The sequence below is a fragment of the Phyllostomus hastatus genome, unplaced genomic scaffold, assembly GCF_019186645.2.
Source record: "Phyllostomus hastatus isolate PE091 unplaced genomic scaffold, TTU_PhHast_1.1 phas_scaffold_755, whole genome shotgun sequence".
NCBI classification, from domain to species: domain Eukaryota; kingdom Metazoa; phylum Chordata; class Mammalia; order Chiroptera; family Phyllostomidae; genus Phyllostomus; species Phyllostomus hastatus.
This window is the reverse complement of record NW_025334039.1, coordinates 203,144-215,654: the sequence shown is the minus strand read 5'-3', so window position 1 is coordinate 215,654 and position 12,511 is coordinate 203,144. Positions and strand designations below refer to the sequence as shown.

Below are 12,511 nucleotides of genomic sequence, written 5' to 3'. Positions count from 1 at the left end.
TATGATAAAGGAGCTGCTTCACTGAATATTTCTGTGCAGCCCTGATATGGAGCTTCCCTCAAAGAGGATTAGAAATCAAAGTTGCCTCTCCTTACTTCTGGCAAAGCGTGCACAGGCACAATCACTCCATCACCTGGAGTGAGTTCCTTAACCCCAAACACTTCCCATTTGTCTAACTAGATCCTGGTAGCAATGTCTTTCCAGTTCTCACCATTACAGCAATGTCAGCATCACAGCAGTGCCAACAATGAAGGCATCTCTCATTTTTTGCAAAGAAGTTCCCTTACTTTCCATTTAAATAAATATGCAAAGTGAACTTCCACCAACATTCATGCATAAAAAGACTCCACCCATTTCATTTGGAAAAAATAAAGGATAGCTGAATATAAAATATCTATAGTTCTAAACCAGTTTGATTTTAATTCATAATACAATGGTTTACTATACCTTTTAGATTTAGGAATCCCTGAGTAACTGTCGTAAGTGAGGTAAGCATAGAAAAATAATACAGGAGTCTATCAGGCTTGTTTTCCTAAGACATAAAACCACCACGTTCTAGCAGTTTAAAGAATCTCCATTACTCATTCTAATTGCTAGTTAAAAACAACAACAGCCATGACCAGCGAAAGAAGAGTCATCACACAGGGCCTCAAGAGGGGTCATTTGCTGTAGTTTTACTGGTTCCTGAGTCAATCAGCGAAACCTTTGGACTCAACTACAAAACTTCACACACCTAAATGTAGAAATAAGGAAAAAAATATAAACACACACACACACACACACACACACACACACACGGTTAGTTACAACCTATTATTTCGATTGCTGGGAAAGGACAGTCACTAACAGTATCCTTTAAAAATAAGAAAGAAAGAAACAGTACAAGGCTCACATCAGTCACAGTCCACAAAGTGGAAGCAAAGAGATCCCAGACCAAACGTGTACTCTTTCCTGGACGCACACAACGCAATCTCAACGTGAGGGTCAGAGTTTGGAACTGATACTCTGGTTCCACTACAAGAGAGTGGGTTTCAATGATAATTAATTCAACTACATTTACTTTTTTATTTATTTTTTACTAAAAGCCTCTACACTCACCAAAATCCCTCTTCAAGAAAGGTACCGTATGCCTTCTCAGGAAATCCAAGGTGAAGACCAGATTCCCTCTCAGGAGGACCTTCTTTAACCTTAGGTGTAGGAACACGAACTGACGTGCTCCTAGCAATGCCAGCACTGCTCTGGAGAAGTGCACGTTAGCTCTAGGGCTCTTTGTGAGAAAAGTGATTTTCTTTTACAGGGAGAAAGGTATCTTTGGAAAAGCAACTGTATGAACATACACCACACACACACACACACACACACACACACACACACACCCTGGTCCTTGGGAAATTGGTCTGGCATAATTAACAAGATTAAAGACAGATTTAAGATAAATAAGATGAAAGTTAATTCTGATCCTTATAGGATTAAACCAAAAATCCTAATATGAATCCAATGATTTTTAAGATCAACACCATATAACAGGATTAAACCAACAGCCGATTTTGTTTTGATCCTGGAAACAATCACAGCTGGCGAATCCAGGCCCAGAGTACCACCTCAGCAGTTCGACTGTGTGGGGGGGGGGGGGGGGGGGTTTAGGGCTAAAAATAGAGGCCCTTACTCCAACTCAGCTTGCTGACTACCCTATTTCCACCGGCCCCAAATCCAAAAAGGTTAGAAAATTCTCTCTCTTCCTCCTCCCCAACTCTGTGTGTGTGTGTGTGCGCGTGTGTGTGTTGGAAGAGGAACTCACCTGGTGATACAACGTGACCTAAACACCAACACCGGTGTGACTATTCAAGAACACCCAGCTGCCAATACATGAGGGAGTATGACTACAAGGTGTTATCTTAATGCAAAGTAATGTACTTCATTTCCTTTCTAAAATTCTAAAGACTCCACATCACAATAGATATCTGGCCTCAAGGGTTTCAGATAAAGAACTGTGGAATTTTATTAACTTTCCCAAAGTGCAGTTCTTCCACTTAGAGAAGGTAAGTAGCCAGGACACGGATGACAGCGAGTCAGGGAATCAAGCTAAAACTGCTGGCACGGTGGGCGGCGGCGACACGCCGAACAACGGCGGCCGAACGGCAGCCAGCGTGGTGAGACGGGCACAAGCCGAGGGCACCTCGGGGGAGACAGAGGCCCACTGGAACTATGTATATGTTGCAGATTGCCCGTTACACAGTTTAATAATGGCCAGGAAAGCAGTGTATTTTGAGGGAAATTTCCCAAAAGTCTGGTTGAGGGGTATTTTAAAACTTGCCATCAATCAAAGGCCAACAAAAACTTCTGGGCAGTATGCCAAAGAAGATGCCATGAAGGTTCTCTTCAAATAGCACAATTAGATAAATATCTATTTCCTGAAACCCTTTAGAGATCTGTGATTCTCAGAATTCTAATTCCTAAAAACAAGATTCTACACAGAAAGCAATTTGGAAGATAGCACGCATACCATTTATTTCTCTCGGAACATTCGTATTAATAAATTAACGTTCAAACTCACATTTATAAGGGCAAATTAATTTTTAAACACCATTTCTTTCTCTTGGAACATTTACATTTATACATTAATTTACACAGGTTTCTCTTTGCCAGAAATACTATCAATTAACACACACGCACAAAAAACCCCTAGTGACTTCTGCTTCCAGGAAGAAGGAGCACACATACTTATCCCTGTTCCTCCCACTAAGGGCAATTTAAAACCCTGGACATTTTATATATTAAACAAACATAAGAAGACTGTTAAAGGTGGAGAGAAGAAAGCAAACGGGATCGGGACCTCAGGACACGGTGGTGAGTTCCCTGGATTTTCTTTCTGACTTACAGGGAGCCTAGACTTGGAGCTCAAGGAAGAACCTGCGAACGCCAAAGGTCGCAGGCAAACGTCTGCTCTCGGCACCCGCAGGGGTAGGCCGCCAGGACAGGGTATGTCAGACTGCTCTTACCCAGCCAACCCCGGCCTCACTCCCGCCCACGTCAGCAAGGGCCGAGTGCGGGGCCAGACGTCTGACTTTACCGGGCTCTAACCAGGCACACCAACACGGCTGCCCAAGTAATATTAGACAGGAAGAAGAGAGCCAGTATGTTCATCCCAACAAAACTATAAACTTTTACATAAAACACAGAAGGAAATCTTTAGGACTCACACACACCCCAACCGGGGACCAGGCCGGGCTGGGAATCGAACAGGTGACCTTTTGCTTTGCGGGATGATGCCCAACCCCACTGAGCCACACTGGTCAGGGCAGCAGCTTTATATTTTGAAGTTACCACAAATGATTATACCTAATGTTTATAATTATTATATCATGTGTTTCTTATAAAGTTACCAAAACATTTCATGGACTTTACAATGTACTTTCTAAAAAAAAGTTGTTTTTAAATCCTCATCTGAGGACTTCTTTCTCATTGCTTTTAGAGAGAGAGGAAAGGAGAGAAACATCGATGTGAGAAAGAAGCATCAATTGGTTGCCCCTTGCACACGCCCAGACCAGGGACTGGTGCCCAGCCTGGGGATCATTAAGTGTCCAGATCAGGGAGTTACGCCTGCTTGTGCCCTGAGCAGAACCCATAACCTAGATATGTGTCCTGACTGGGAATTGAACCTGCAACCTTTCAGTTACAGGAGGCCGCTCTAACCAACTGAGCCACACCAACCAGGGCTACAATGTACTCTGTGTTCACTAAACACACAGTTGCCCATGTCACAGGACAAAATCAATATGCAGACTCCTCACAGAAGCCTTTTATTTTTTACTCATGTTTCTTAAATACATTAACTAAAGGTTGTTGCTTTGGTAAGGGCTATTAGAACTTAAGAGATGTTTCCTCTATTAATGTTTGATTGGTTGTTAAAATTAGCATCCTTTGAAATTATTTTATAATGGAAAAAAATGGCTCACACCATACATTTGGGTCCTCAATTTCAAGTTAAATTTTTCTTCTTTATTACCTCCAGAGTAAGTTCCCATCAATCACCTTAGCCAAAAACAAAAAAATAAATATCAAGCAAAGGACACAAATACTTTTAGATAATTATTTTACCAATAGAATACTCAACATTGTCTATCACCCCACTTTTTAAAAACTAGTTTTTATATTACCTACATAAACTATTAAAACTGATGGGAAGGAAAGACAGAAAGAAGGGAGGGAGGGAGGGAAGGAGAGGAGGGAGGTGCTCACTCTCATCTTCACTGAAAACGTATAAAGTGGCTTGTGACGAGGGAATGGACTGAGTCAGGATCCAAAGCCCATGACCCAGCACCCATGACAGTGCTTGGCCCAGTGTATTTGCTAAATAAAAGAAAAATAAAGAAATAAATGGTATCCAAAACCTATTTACTAGAGAGGCCTTGAATCCCTAGTGCTCAGGCACCTCATCCAAGAATCTCGTCCCTAAAACACTGCCTGGGCTGCTGGCCTCAGCATCAGCATTCACCTGCTAGACCAGTATCCTTGGATTCTGGACTCAGACCCACGGATCTTCAGTGTCGCCTGACCTTGCGGTTCTGCCTCGGCACCACTGAGTGAGCCCACTCCGACTCCAGTGTTCCTATACATGCATGCCCTTGTGCCAGACACATCGCCTGGAACCAGCCTGCCATTCCGCACACGTCACCTAACTACAACAGGACATGTACAGGAACAGCCAATTTCACATTTGCCTCTGTGATCTTGATTCCCCATTTGTAGCTCTGCCCTCCCTGTGGTTTTAGTGTGGAAGTTATGTGACTTGGAACAATTCTGTGTTTGCTGCTTTTCAGTACCCTACAATTTTAGTTGCCTAACAGTATCTTTTTATGATGTATCCTTTTATACAACAGGGTAAATGGCCTGTTCAGAGTCACAGTGAATGACAACACCTGGGCTGCAGCTGAGTTTCCAGCATCTTCTGTCTGGCCCATTAAGTAGCATACCTTTTATCTTAGATGTATCAATTATGTTCAGTTTTTTAAAATAGAATAATGTTATTAATTCTAAGCAGAAGAAAACTCATTTGCTTCATCTCCTAAGGACACTTGAAATATATTTACTAATAAAGACAACCAACATTCTGCTTTTACTTTTATTAGCATTTATTTTACACTGAATTTACTCCCGGGCCATATGTTTTTGTTTCTTCCTTTTCTCCTGGGATACGTCTTCCGCTTCTGGCTTAGCAACAATCTGGTCCTTCTCAGTGAGGGTCACCTCAGTGTGACAGGGAGAGCTTGCATGCGGGCTGACAGCCCCATGAGCTCTGTAAGTTCAGTGTTGCATCTTGGGAGCCTTGTTCACCTGGACATGCTCAGTGACCGGGGAATCTACATCTGAACCCTTAAGTTCAGCAGCACTCTCTGCATTTGTAAGCATGTGCAGCGAAAACTCAGCACTGTTTTTCGGGCCGTCAACCTTGTGTCCAGCCCCACTGTTTGGCCTCACCACGCCCACCAACCACCTCCACCACTGAACCCACGGAATGGCCCACGGTGCTTCCGTCAAGTGACATCCTTCAGATACTTGGTGACTTTTCACATATGCATACCCTCGATGGCCTAGGCAGGTTTATGAGTGTTTTTAGAGTGAACACAAAAATCTGAACCCCTTGATTTGCATGATTTTGTGGGGTTTTCTGGGTCAAGTAAATAGTGAACCATTTCCAGAGGTGAGTCACCTCTGGCCACTTACAGGAAGAGAAGGCACGTTCAATTTTTTTTTTAAGTACTAAGAGACATGAAAAGAAATCAAGTTCTTTAAAATTCAAATACTATTACTATCTGGTACAAGAGTGCATGCCTAATGCACACATACATTTTTACCTTGAATGCAATCCATTCTTTACCCACATGCCAAACTTAACCATCTTCAATTGTCCAAACACTTCCTGCGGCACCAAGTTCACTGTATTTTGGCTAAGTCTGGGAAGTAGCAGATAACAGAAGGGTTAATGTATTCTTAATGTGGTTGGGCTTCACAGGGCCCATGATCCTCTCAAAACTGTGCAAAATGTTGTAAATATGTACATTGTTCCGGGGACCCAGTCCAGTGCTTTCATTAAATTGTCAATGAGGTTCGAGACTCAAAATAAAGATTAGGAACCAACAAGCCAGAAAATTAACAAAGTTTTGAGGTAATCCCTCTTTAAGGAGTTATTCCATGCAAACACTCCTATTATTCCTCGGTGAACAACTAATATTTCTAATTTAGGTACTTCCCCCAAGCTCGTGTCCTAATCTCACCTCTTTTGAATGTTTCCCTTTGATTAAAGGGCTTTCCTTTCATTTCCAACCCTCATCATCTTTCACAAAGACCCCAGTTCCCTCCTCTTCCAAAGGCCGGGCAGACCCGAACCCTCGCCCGCTGTAATTCCTTCACGTCAGGGACCCACCGACAAGGACACCCTCCAGCTCCAACAGTCCACTGTCTTACTAGGGGGCTGCCCACTAAGACAGGTCTTTGTTTGTTTTGTGCGTGTTTTTGTTTTTCATTAAACAGTTGTTTAAGCCAGCCTGGCTTTAAATCCTCAAGGGAAACCTGGGGTCAGGCATCTATTGGCTCTTTTTGGTCATGCCTGAATCTTCAAGTCACCCCACATGTTTTAGTCTGAAGGAGCTCTGATGACTGCAGACTGTCCAAAGTGAAAGTTCTTCTAGTCACTCAGAAAGTTAGAGGCTCTAAATCGGTATTTCTTAACCATTTAACCCCTTGTTCTATAATATTTAAAAATCCCTTGTTCTGTAATATGTACTCACTTTTATCTTCTCAATCTTCCGCCAGCTCAGAATGCTCCAGTCTGGCTTTCTAAAATGTTCACCTGACATATAGGCGTGAATATTCCTTTCTGAACTGCACAGTCTCTCTCCCCGCAGCCCAGAGATTCTGATCTGCGCCTCCTCATCCCTGTCTGAGATCGTGGGTCTGAACACACAGAATGTAAACATGGACTTCTGCGGCAAGGTCTGTTTAAAAGGTTCAAAAAAGTAACCTATATACAAAATGATAAGGATAATAGAAAAGGGCTTTTCAACAACTTCTGTGTCATGAGAGAAACAACAAAACCAAACAAAATACAATAGGATTTTCCGGTTAACTGAGAACTGTCATGTGTAAGAATCAACAAAGTAATACAGAACTATGCTGGAGACACCTAGGTCACGTTCTGAACATCAATTATAATGCAGCATATAGGCAGACAGTGTGGGAGACCTGGCTGGATTTATACAGAACGTGTGCTTTTCTGGACAAATGGCTGTTAAAAGCAGGTCTCAGTTTCCCCTCAAAATCATAGGTTATGTTTTAGGCACCGAGTTCCAGTTTCCTGAACTTTTAGGATTTGTTTGGATGCAACGAGGAACTTAATGAGCTACATTCTTTTGACCTTTTATTTTGAGATGTATTAAAAAACACGATTTAGTCCGCTTACCAATGCCATGAGACATGGCTACAGAGAATATGAAATTTACAGAAAACAACTCCCTGGGGATTTCAATGCATTCTGAATGGCCTCTGTGATTATTATTTTTCAACCTTTTCCACGTCAGAGCCAGCAGCACTTCCCCTTCCCCTTGCTGGCCGTGCTTTCATTCGCTCCCCAGTTCAGAAACTGTCCGCTTTACAGGCTTACTTTTCTTCTTCGCTTCTGCACGCCAGCTGGCTTCCGCTCAGCGGAGTCCTGGGGGAGTTGGTATGCTGCTACCTCCCTTGCAAGCTATTCTAAAAGGTCACTATTTTCATTTGTGTTAATTATCTGGGAGCGATAGATGAAGGGAAACTGAACTCGGACAGTATATAAACATGTTCCCAAGACCCACACTCTGAAATATAACTGCGCTTCCCTAAGGAACGTGTCGTATGGCTCGAGGAGAAGGGAACAAAGGAAATGTGAAGATAAGAGAAGATATGTTTTTTAAAACATTTTATTTATTTTTAGACAGAGGGGAAGGGACAGAGAGAGACAGGGAGAGAAACATCGACGTGTGAGAGAAAAATAGATCAGTTAGTTGCCTTTCATATGTGCCTCAACCGGGGACTGAATCCGCAACCCAGGCACATGCTCCGACTGGGAATCCAACAAGCCAAGTAACCGTTTGCTTTGTGGGACGATGACCAACCAACTGAGCCACACTGGTCAGGGCAAATTGTTTTTTAATCATCACCTGAGGACATTTTTCATTGTTCTCACAGAGAGGGAGCCAGAAGGGGACGGGAGAGGGAGAAATACTGATATAAGAGAGAACATCAACTGGTTGCCTATCTTTTGTGCCCTGACCAGGGGTAAGGGATCAAACCTACAGCCTTTCCGTTTAGGGGGTGATGCTCCAACCAACTGAGCCACACTGGCCACAGCAAAGGGACAGAAATTTTTTTTTACAGTTGGAGGCTGTGAATACCCAGTGCAGAAGAAAGGGCATTCTAAACAACAGTTACGAGGGGCTTCAGACTGAATGTAACATCAGCACACAACGGAAATATAGGGAAATGATGAAGTCCTGGGAGCAAGGAGTTATTAAATTGGAAAAAAGATGTGTCCAGGTGGAAGCTGGGAAAAGATGGGTGGCCTGCAGACAGGGGTTACGACCCAAATGACCAAGTCTTGGGGGCATATTAAACTAGTCGAACCTGAGCTGTGCTCGTTCCAGGGGTTCCGTGTGAAAGGACAAGGCCGAGTCTCACTGTTTCTAGTCACACAGGGAGGATACCAGCAAACTCAAAGCCAGAACAAGGGAAGCAGGACCCAATAAACGCTTAAAAGGCACCAGCAACACATGGATGAGGGAACCCTTTGTTAGCTGAACTGGGGGGTCAGTGTGGGGCTCAGGTCCCAAGAAAAACTAGAGTGCCACCAGGCAGCAGGCGAAGGAGACTAGCGAAGCTACTAAGGGTAATGTTTAAACCCTGGCACACGGGTAATGAGGCATCAAATTATTTAAAGATCATGCAGACTGTTGGGAAAGGAGCTCTTTAACATAAGGGCAGGCTAAACTCTCTAATTTAAAGTAGAGAATGGAACTTGCAAGCCTTCTGGATCCACAGCTGGGCAGGGCAAGGGCAGGCAAAGGCTGACTCCTATAGACAAGATGGTATGCCAGAGCTCACATCAGTGGAACAGCTACTACCTGACGCGTGTTCAGCACCACACTAAGTGCCAGAACACAGGGAATCCATCTTTGACTTTAGGGTTTACAGGAGGAACCAGAGGGGCGAATCCATGGCCCACTACCATGGATGGGGTTGCTGTTAGAATGCGATGTGTTAATGACCTTAAAACATTTCATATAAAGCCTGGTAAATGGTAGGCATTCAAAAATCAGTAGCTGCTAATCAGCCTCCTTGTAATTATTATCATCATCGCTACAATATCTATTACCATGTAGGAACAACATTTTAAATTCTAGAAGAAACGGCCAAGTTTGTTGCTAAATGGTTTGTTTGCTTAATGCTGTGCCCATCTGACTAAGGATTTATATGAAATGAACTCGATCTCTCCCCACTCATGATCTTAGTCTTAGTGCCACCGCTCCTGGCAAGCCTTCTCAGTCTGTCGTGGAAATGTGGACACCTACACAGACTTGCACCCGTGCTGCCCGCTCGTTTTACATGCCGTGCGGGTGACTTCATAGTTCATTGCTGATCTTCACAAAAGGAGAAAAGCTACTGAGACTTCAGAAGAACTGCTTTCAAATGTCACAGATCAAAAGGGAGAAATTAGAAGGGAAAGCACAAGGTCTTTCCTTCCTTTCCTCAAGAGTAAAAAAAATATATCATTGTCATCATCGATTCATACCCGCTGACCTCCCACAGTGGATCAGAGGCTGCAGCACAAGCACGCTGTACAAACATACCGGTGTCCCTGGCCACCTCGGGCTAACCTCCGAGAGATGACGCTGTGCGGGCACCTGCCTAGCAGAGGGCAGTGGACTACAGGAATACAAACCAAGTACGTCCTCAAGCGGCTAAAATTAAATCTAATTTAGAGTAAATTCGGTTTAAAGGTTTGCAGAATATCTAACAGAAAGAAATATAAAACATTCTACCTGCTGGCTAAACTTTAAAGAGTTAATAAATATAGTAAATTTCTAAGTTCTTAGAAAATGTCCAATTTAGGGAAGGGGTAGATGCAGAGAAGGCAGAACACGAGACATTAAAAAATATGAAGAAACACAAGGAGAGAAAAGTAAGAGTAAAGAACTGAGGGGAAACCTGGCAAAAAACGACCCTAAACATACCAGGGAAAGAGAAGAATAAGCGAGGAAAGTGGAAATGGAACTCCCATTGAATGAGGTAGATGAATCACAGCTACTGACTGGTTTGACACCTTCGTTGCACTGATAAACAAACGGCAGCCTACTGAGGTTGAGTAATTTCTTTGTGCTTACGCAGCTATTAGTGGTGGGTCTATAAAGGTGGTCAGTGTGCAGTAAATAACCAAATTTTTGATGAGTTAGAAAGACAAGCATGATGGTCGGAACGTCTGTATCCCTCTCCCCCAAGTTCACAGAGTGAAGTCCGAGTGCCCAGTGTGGCACTGGTAGGCCACAGGGCCTCTGAAGAAGTATGTGAGGTTGAGGGGGTTACAAGGGAGTCCCTGACCCGACAGGATTAGTGTCCTTACAGGAAGAGACTTGGGAGGGCTGGCCCGCACGTGCACCAGTGCATTCTCGCTCTTGCTCTCTCTCCCCCAGCGCATGCACCAAGAAGACACGTGAGCACAGAGGGAGGTGGTGGCAGCCTAGGAGCCAACAGGAGAGGCCTCGGAATGAAACCTACCTTGCAGGCACCTTGATCTTGGACTTCTCAGCCTCCAGACTGTGAAAGAGAAATTTCTGTTGTTTAAGCCACTCGTTACGTGGTAATCTGTTACAGCCACCCCAGCAGACTAGGACAACGAGCACTGAAGTCCGTTGGCAAGTACTCAAAAGGAAAAGTCTTAACTTATTTACTAAATCTGAAATATAAATCTATTTTACCCCCTTTTTTTGTTCTTTTTCTTCTGTTAGAGAATGAAAATGGGGCCACTAGCTAGGTTTTAGTTTAAGCAAAAATCCAGATAATGCTTCTAAAGGCAAAACTCTCCTGCAAGATACCTACAAATGATACTCAATAAATGTTCAATCAAATAATGAGTGGTCAAAACTTAATTCTGCACTTAGGAAAATGCAAACTACCAATACATAAAAGTAGAAATTTTAGCACTTTTTATTACGCCTTACAGTACTGTCCCTTCCCAAAACAGTCACTGGCAATGAGCATGGACTCACAACTGATGAATGAATGGATTAAGTATATAACTGAAAAAAGAAGATCCAGGAGTTTATAAATATGAAGAGGAAACGCTTTTAATTAGCATTTCAACGGTCTTCAATTTGCTAATGAAATGGGCCCAGAAAAAAGATCACATCAAGAAAAGACAACAGAAAGCATGCTGTTCTCTTTGCAACATTTACGAGGTAACACCACAGCACACCTTACAGATGGAAACCCCTGAGAGCCTCAAAATCAAATCTGTTTAAATGGATGCCTACTGGGGTCCACCTCATCTGCTCTGAAAAGAATGTTACAGTCAACATAAAAATCGGTCTAAAGTTCACAAAATGTTTCATATTCTAAAAAAAAAAATCACTTTTATTTCAGTTGTCTGGAGTTCTGACCACACGCCCCCATTGAAGAAACACACGCAGACCAACGAAGGCTGAGTCTGCAGACCAGACCCAGAGAGCCCGCAGTGTAGCGAGGGGCGCGAGCAGACGCTTGGGTCCACTGGACAGGTATCGCTACCTGAGCTACCGTACACCCGAAATGAAAGTGAAAAGAAAACCAGTGAAAATAGCTGCAAACTGCAAACAATGCAATGTTTTTCAAATCATCTTTCATACTGGTTAGTAGAAGACACACTTAAAGCACTAAGAAAGTAGGGACATCTGGGGAGAGCTGGAGGGAGGAGCACGAGTACTTTCCAGGTTTTAGTGACTGGTGCAATATTTGGGGGGGGGCTGCAACTTTTTAAAATATCATTTCAATTTTATTTCAACATCTATAGCATTTCCATTTCCCCTGATTCAAATGTAATTCTAGTCAATTAGCCGGAAGGAATGTAATTTTTTTTTAGTTTCTTAAGAGAATAAAGAGATAGAGCAGAGACTTTCAACTAGTGTGCTGTGGCATTTTTAAAACATGCAGTACCTGACTATTCAGTCAGAGGCACTGACCTCTTTTTCTTTAGATCGTCAAATAAAAAAAATGAAGAGAACCACCACAATAGCCATCCAGTGTGAATAAATCAAAATTATACCCATTTCTTTGTCCGATCAGCAAAAAATATATTTTTGGGTGTGCTGCAGAATTTTAGTAATTGTGTGATAAAAAGGTGAAACACTGAGACAGACACAAGGAACGGGAAACCACAGATTTAGAATAGAATGCGAAGGGAAACGCAATGCTTAATAAATATGTGACAGGAGAGGAGGGGAGAAAAGGA

At 42.9% G+C, this 12,511-nt stretch overlaps 1 protein-coding gene across 15 annotated transcripts in view; it reads right to left on the bottom strand.

Annotated features, from left to right (window-relative positions):
* RBFOX2 (RNA binding fox-1 homolog 2) overlaps nt 1-12,511 on the bottom strand; it is a 255,504-nt gene that overhangs the window by 102,129 nt on the left and 140,864 nt on the right. The gene's annotated exons all lie outside the window — the stretch shown is intronic.